The sequence below is a fragment of the Heptranchias perlo genome, unplaced genomic scaffold (genome assembly GCF_035084215.1).
Source record: "Heptranchias perlo isolate sHepPer1 unplaced genomic scaffold, sHepPer1.hap1 HAP1_SCAFFOLD_147, whole genome shotgun sequence".
NCBI lineage: Eukaryota > Metazoa > Chordata > Chondrichthyes > Hexanchiformes > Hexanchidae > Heptranchias > Heptranchias perlo.
Genome location: NW_027138722.1, coordinates 319966 through 327934, shown reverse-complemented (window position 1 = coordinate 327934; position 7969 = coordinate 319966). Strand labels below are relative to the sequence as shown.

Below are 7969 nucleotides of genomic sequence, written 5' to 3'. Positions count from 1 at the left end.
TGATAACCAATACACTGGGGAATGAATTTACAGTTGTTTGTTAATATAGTTATGATAACTAATGCACGGTGGAACAAAATTGCTGTTAATTGTTAAATTGGACATGGTAACTGATACATAAGAAATAGGAGCAGGGCTGGAATGCATCCCTCGACCCTGCTCCGCCATTCAATAAGATCATTGCTGATCTTCGATGTCAACTCCACTTTCGCGCCCGATCCCCATATCCCTTGATTCCCCGAGAGTCCAAAATCAATCGAACTCAGCCTTGAATATAATCAACGGCTCAGCATCTACAGCCCTCTGTGGTAAAGGATTCCAAATATTCACTACCCTCTGAGTGAAGAACTTCTTCCTTATCTAAGTATTAAATGGCCAGCCCCTTATCCTGAGACGATGCCCCGTTGTTCTAGACTCTCCAGCCAGGGGAAACAATCTCTCTGCATCTACTCTCTCAAGCCCCATCAGAACTTCATGGGCCCGATATTACAATGGCGGTGGGTTTGCGGCGGGGGGTCGACTGGGCTCGTGTGTGACGCGCCTATTGAAATCTGTCTGCCCCGTGCGCAATCGCAGCCTAATTGGATCCACTTCCCTGGTCTTCCGCGTTTCCCGCTGCTGAGCTGCGCGTCGGGCGGGACTGCGCATGCGCAGTAAGGTCTATCAGCAGGAGGAGCCCTATTTAAAGGGGCAGTCCTCCCCTGACTGATGCTGCAGGAAATAGGAAAACATACATCATGGAGCAGCCCAGGGGGAAGGCTGCTCCCAGGTTTAATGATGCCTCACTCCTGGTCTTAATGGATGGGGTGAGGAAGAGGGTGATAACAGAGATCTTACCCCCGGCGGGCGGGAGGAAGCGGCCTGCCTCTGCCACCAAGAAGGCCTGGCTCGAGGTGGCAGAGGAGGTCACCTGCTCCACCAACATATCGCGCACCTGCATACAGTGCAGGAGGCGCTCCAATGACCTCAGTAGGTCAGCCAAAGTGAGTACACTTACTCATTCCCCTACACTCCGTCTGCCATATCACCGCCCCCACCCCACATCTCCTTCTGCACTGCCAACACTACTCTGTCACATCACTCCTCACACCCACTCAAAGCTCATCCTTATCTTACCTGCACTTATTCACCTCGCCAGTACTCATCCCGCCACTAGCATTCAACCCAATCCTCATACAATCTCATGACTCTATCTCATACTCACCCTCTCATGCATCTCTTTCACCGTCAGCTTCACTCAACCTGCCACTACCTGTGCTGCAGCCACAGTGCATGCATCACATATGTTCAGTTGGAAGCGTAAGGCAAACGTGTTGTGAGCACGAAGGGGATGCACAAGGGTGCTTGAGGGTTTGTCATGGTTTTTCCGTATATTTAATTTTTGATCAACTCACATAACATATTATATTGTCACCACGACAGTCACGTCTTTGCGAATCTTGTCTGGTATGTGCAATAATGCCCTTTCCTGAGGATCACAATGAAGACCCACAAATGATGCCACCCATTGAGTCACTGCAGAGTGGGTGTAGGTGTATTTGCAGGGCTCTTTTGTGCAGACGACTGAGAGACGTCGGCGATGTCCCTGGTGGCACCCTGGAAGAATGCGGAGGAGAAGTTGTTGAGGGCAGTGATGACTTTGACAGTGACAGGTAAGAATATCGTGCTCGGGCCAGCCGGGAGCAGCTCAGCATGAAGGAGGCGTCAGATGTCCACGACCACATGTCGAGTGACTCTGAGCCTCTGTGTGCACTGCTGCTCAGAGAGGTCCAGGAAGCTTAGCCTCGGTCTGTAGACCCTGTGGCGAGGGTAGTGCCCTCTGCGATGCATCTCTCTCTGCGGTTGCCCTCCCTCCTGCTGTTCCGGTTGGATCTGTCACAGCACTGTGTTGTGGAGATCCACGTGTCAGAGGTGGACGGCGTGGCCGGCGAGGCTGGTGATGCTGTTCGCCCTCCGAGAAGGTCATGACTGCAGCGAAGGCGGCCCCCATCCGGAAGATGTACATCTGAGGGGGTCCGCAAAGTGGGTAATTGTGTCTCGACACCGGGGTAAGTTTGCAAGTTTGTGAATTTTCTTGTTAGGAGGAGGGTGGTGGAGGCCACACTTTGTCCAAAGTGACAGAGTGGCCGACTGCAATGAGAGAGGGTCTCCCCCACCAACCTGTCAAATGGACCTTTGCAGCTGCCATAGAATGATGGGTGCAACACGTCCATTTGAACTGGGAGTGTTTCCCCCAGTACGGGAAACAGCCTCAGTCAATTGCAAAATCCCATCCCTGATAAAATAACAGGTCAATCAGGGCTCTAAACAGTACCTCAAACTAATACAACATCTCAAACTAAGAAAGTGCCTCAAACTAATACAACACCTCACACTAATACAGTACCTCAAATCGATACAGAACCTGAAACTAATATAATACCTCAAACTAATACAGCATCTCAATCTAATACAGTATCTCAATCCAATAAAGTACTTCAAACTAATACAGCACCTCAAACGAATACAACAGCTTAATCTAATACAGCAACTCAAACTGATGCAGAATCTGAAATTAATATTTTAATTATTCGTTCACGGGATGTGGGTGTCGCTGGCGAGGCCAGCATTTATTGCCCATCCCTAATTGCCCTTCAGAAGATGGTGGTGAGCCGCCTTCTTGAACCGCTGCAGTCCGTGTGGTGAAGGTTCTCCCACAGTGCTGCTGAGTAACAGACAAAGCACCGGTGGGCGCGCCGGTTGCAGGAGAGCTGGTTGGCGGTGATATCGATGCTGTGAGCGAGACCAGACCGTTCCCATGTTTCCACAAACAATGTCCCATCCTTTATTTCCAGAAAAGTAACACGAATAGTGCACAATTGCATTTCTGTGGCTGCAACATGAAACTTTGGCTAGGTGACACGCTGCTTTAGTGTATCTTGCAAGAAAAGTAAACGGATGCTTTCTGTGGTGCAATCGGTTAGCGCGTTCAACTATTAGCTAAAAAGTTTGTGGTTTGAGCCCGCCCACCCAGGGACGAATGTTGCACCTTCTTTCCCCACTTTAGGATTCATTTCCTCATTCTGAAGCCGGTGCCAGCTTTTTATGCCTGATCTGCAGTAACTGGGAGCACTTTAAATGGTTCCGATCTCTTCATCTCATTTCAAGTTTTCTAATGTGTGATTTGGCTGCAAGAAAACACTCTGTGAACAATGTGATCTGAGCATGCCTGATTCGCCATAATTTACACTGCCATCGGATATCAGGCACATGAAAAAAAACAGTGAAATGTTTGTGTCGGCGCGATGCTCTGGGATTCCCTGCCTGACCATCGCCACCGATCCTTCTCTGCAGCCTTCCGAAATACAGCGCAGTAAATGTATCCCTGTGAAATGAGCTCCTGGACAGTAATACGGAAATTAGTTTGGCTGAGGGGTTATATCCATAAGCCGGCCATTGAGGCATCAGGTTTCCGTAGTGTAGTGGTTATCACATTCGCCTAACACACGAAAGGTCCCCGGTTCGAAGGCGGGCGGAAACATTTTGAAACCTTGTCCCCATCAAAAATGATTAAATATTTAACGATTCACATCGCTGAATAATGTGAACAAAGTCCATTTCTCCCAGCTCTGTTAATGTCGTCCGTTGGGAGCAGGCGATGAATGCCAGCGTGATATTGAGAGTGAAGGCTGCTTCCAAGACTGTCTCACACCCGGTGGAACCTGGCGGAGATTTGATGAGCCCGATCTCTTCAACCAATAAATGAAACGGTGTTTGAGAAATATTCATATATATAATAACATCCAGGATCCTGTCTTCAGAGCGCGTGGTGCAAAGGTCTGACTCCAGATCAAAAGGCTGCGTGTTCACATCACATCGGGGTCACTGTTTCTTTCACCGCTCACATGAGACTGGATAATTCCCGAATGAAGGTTTTAATTTCTTTGTCACAAAAAAAAACAGAAGTTTGGTCTGAACCCTGACTCAGTACCTCCCCAGTGGCAGGGAAGGGAGCGCCTGATACCCTCATTTATTTCATGCAACAAACTGACACGAACATTGGTATTGATTTAAAATCGACCTGCAGATGGATGCACACAGAAAAAAAGACAACCACAGAAACAGACAGGAACTACCTGCATAAATTACATATATATATATATATATATATATCGCGCCTTTAACGTGGTCAGACGATTTAAGCTCGGTGAACTTGCTTCAGCTTTCTGAAATGTACTTGTCCATCCTTCAGAGGTCACGGGAAATATATCTTTTGCCTTTCGAAAAAAGACGCGAAAAGCAGAGACATGTTTTGTTTTCAGCACGGCTGGTGAAATGGCCGGACTATCATAAATTAAGAGTCGCCTTTGAAACATTTAAAGGCGACTATCTAAAAATCACTTGGTGCAAATTTAAAATCACGGTCACTATTTATTTAGGTCTGAAAGAAATAACAATAAACATGTCAGTCAGCGCCCGCAATGAGACGGTGTCGAACTTGTTTGCTGCGAAGTTCACCGCTGGGCAAAAGCTGACGATTAAAAAGACGCGAACCCACTCAATTCTCAGGATGAGCTGAAAACCAACAGGTCCCGGCAACGTCTAGCTCCTCCTTTCTTGGTCAATAGAGGGAGCTGAGGCGTGCACAACATCAGATGCCAGCAACTTTCAGAAATGGAACAGATCTAGGCACAGATGCAAGTTTCAAATCGTTTTATTGCAAAGTTAATTCACTTAATTAAAGTGCCGTGAGGCTGAAAACGGGTCCCAGATGATTTGCGTTCACTCGTGACATGTTTTCCAGTGTTTGTCCGTCAGGTTTGCAATTCAATTTGTATTGGATATTGAAGATATTTCAGGATGATTGCACATCATAACATGTATAAAGCAACCATCTTGATAACTTCAATCATCACACACTCTACATCGACGCTGCAGAGGCCCCAGCACCCCTTTCAATATTGTTTTTCTGAACTCACAGTATTCAACAGGGAATTGGATAAACGCTTGGATGGAAACATTTTCAGGGCTATGGGGAAACAGCAGGCGAGTGGGACTAACTGGACAGCTCTTTCAGAGAGCTGGCACAGGCACGATGGGCCGAATGGCATCCGAATGGCGCTGTCTTATTCTATGATTCTATTAATAGATCAATTTCCGCCTTTCACTGAGCCTCCCTAAATGGAGCGCACTAATCGTGTCCCTGTGAAATGAGCTCCTGAACAGTAATACGGAAATTAGCGTGGCTGAGCGGTTTGAAACTCTGGTTCGGCTCCTAGCAGGAAATTTCCTCTCTAAGTTTGATTAGTTTATCAATTATCTCCCCCCTTTCGATCTTAAATGTCTTTACATATTTTTTGATCTCTTCTTCTACTGTCATGCCCACAATACTAGTCTCCCTGGTAAATACTGAAGCAAAGTGATTATTTAATATTTCTGCCATTTCGCTGTCATTGCCTGTGAGTTTGTCGTGTGTATCCTTGAGTGACCCTATTCCTATCCGAAACTTTCTTTGGCTGTTGATGTGTCCAGAATACTTTGCTTTTTTTGATATTCCTTTTTGCCTTTCTAATAGTTCTTTAGACTTCTTTCCCATTCTTTTCACATTCCCCTCTCTCCTTTATTGTCCAGTGTGGGCCTTTTTCTTTCGTTTCAATTTGACCCTTGTTTCTTTATTCATCCCTGGTGTGTCATTTCTGGCTAGTTTGTTCTTGCTTTTTAGTGGGATATATTTCTCCTGGACTCTATTGATCACCGTTTTAAATGTTTCCCACTGCTGTTCTATTTCTTTGTCCAGGTCATTAATATGTCAACCATTTCACCGTTCGAAACTTCTCAAGTCACATATCCATGACAAAGCCAGTTGCTTTTGTGGGAGGAGCAAATCGACTTGGCAGTAAAATCAGCTGCAGCCCAATCCACAAATAAAATATTTCCACGCAATAGTAAAGATAACAAATGTCAGAAGTGGGATTCGAACCCACGCCTCCAGAAGAGACTGCGACCTGAACGCAGCGCCTTAGACCGCTCGGCCATCCTGACGCCCGATTTCATGTTTCATTCTGCATCATTTCTGCACTGTTGGCCAGTGAAAGCATCATAAAAGTTTAAAATGTCACTCACCCAACGTGGGGCTCGAACCCACGATTAAAAACTTCGTGCTCTGTCCGACTGAGCTGGCCGGGCCTGAGTATTGTTCACCGCCTGATCTGTCATGACAGCAAGCAGGAGAAAGACTCAATTTCGAATTATTGCAATCAATTCTGAGGGATCGGATGAACTGTCACTTCGAAAGTCACGGATGAATCAAGGACAGTCAACATGGATTTGTCAAGGGGAGGTCGTGTCTGACTAACCTGATTGAATTTTTCGAGGAGGTGACGAGCAGGATCAATGACGGTAGCGCAATTGATGTAGTCTACGTGGATTTTAGCAAGCCTTTTGAAAAGTTCCCACATGGCAGATTGGTCAAAAAAGTAAAGGCCCATGGGATACAAGGGAATGCGGCTTGTTGGATCCAAAATTGGCTCAGTGGCAGGAAGTTAATGGCCGACGGGTGTTTTTGCGGATGGAAGGCTGTTTCCAGTGGGGTGCCGCAGGGCTCGGTACTTGGTCCTTTGATTTTTGTGGTATCCATGAACGATTTGGACTTAAAAGTCGGAGGCATGATAAAGACATTTGCAGGTGACACAAAAATAGGCCGTGTGGTTGATAGCGAGGAGGAAAGCTGTAGACTGTGGGGGTTCAGGCAATTTTCTGATAACAAAGCACTCAATCTATCTCTGAACGAATCTTGAACGAATACGTGTGTTTGACCCGGCACAGGCACGATGGGCCGAATGATCTCCTCTTGTGGACTAACATAATACGATGATACCAAGTGTTATCAGATGGAAAAGCAACACATTCCAATAAAAGCAGAGAGAGGAAACTAGACTAACAGCATAACAGCACGGTGAGATATTGTATTTGGGAAGGATGAGGAGGGATAGTTTATCATGGTGGTAGTCACATAGGGTATCAATTGTGACTTTGATAAGGACCATTTCATGCTGGTACTGTGTGTGAGTGTGGGATTCATTCTGTATCTGTCTGTCTCTGGTACTGTGTGTGAGTGTGGGAGTCATTCTGTATCTGTCAGTCTCTGGTACTGTGTGTGAGTGTGGGATTCATTCTGTATCTGTCAGTCTCTGGTACTGTGTGTGAGTGTGGGATTCATTCTGTATCTGTCAGTCTCTGGTACTGTGTGTGAGTGTGGGAGTCATTCTGTATCTGTCAGTCTCTGGTACTGTGTGTGAGTGTGGGATTCATTCTGTATCTGTCAGTCTCTGGTACTGTGTGTGAGTGTGGGATTCATTCTGTATCTGTCAGTCTCTGGTACTGTGTGTGAGTGTGGGATTCATTCTGTATCTGTCTGTCTCTCGTACTGTGTGTGAGTGTGGGGTTCATTCTGCATCTGTCAGTCTCTGGTACTGTGTGTGAGTGTGGGATTCATTCTGTATCTGTCAGTCTCTGGTACTGTGTGTGAGTGTGGGATTCATTCTGTATCTGTCAGTCTCTGGTACTGTGTGTGAGTGTGGGATTCATTCTGTATCTGTCAGTCTCTGGTACTGTGTGTGAGTGTGGGATTCATTCTGTATCTGTCAGTCTCTGGTACTGTGTGTGAGTGTGGGATTCATCTGTATCTGTCAATCTCTGATACTGTGTGTGAGTTTGGAATTGATTCTGTATCTTGTCAGCAGTGTGTGTGAGAGTTTGTGATTAATTCTTTATATAAAACTGTGTGTTAGTGTGGGAATCTTTCGGTATCTGTCAGTCTCTGGTACTCCATGTGAGTGTGGGATTCATTCTGTATATACAGTCTCCAGTACTGTATGTGGGAGTTGAATTCATCCTAGATATGCAGTTACTCATACTGCATGTGATTGTGGGATTCATTCTGTATATACAGTCTCCAGTACTGTATGTGGGAGTTGAATTCATCCTAAAT

General features: G+C 46.1%; 2 non-coding genes across 2 annotated transcripts; one reads left to right on the top strand and one right to left on the bottom strand.

Annotated features, from left to right (window-relative positions):
* Nucleotides 1-3447: 3447 nt before the first annotated feature.
* trnav-aac (transfer RNA valine (anticodon AAC)) lies at nt 3448-3520 on the top strand. Its single transcript has one exon. It is a non-coding gene; the product is annotated as a tRNA-Val (tRNA).
* Nucleotides 3521-5938: 2418 nt separating this feature from the next.
* Nucleotides 5939-6021, bottom strand: trnal-cag (transfer RNA leucine (anticodon CAG)). The gene has a single exon. It is a non-coding gene; the product is annotated as a tRNA-Leu (tRNA).
* Between the last annotated feature and the right edge of the window lie 1948 nt (nt 6022-7969).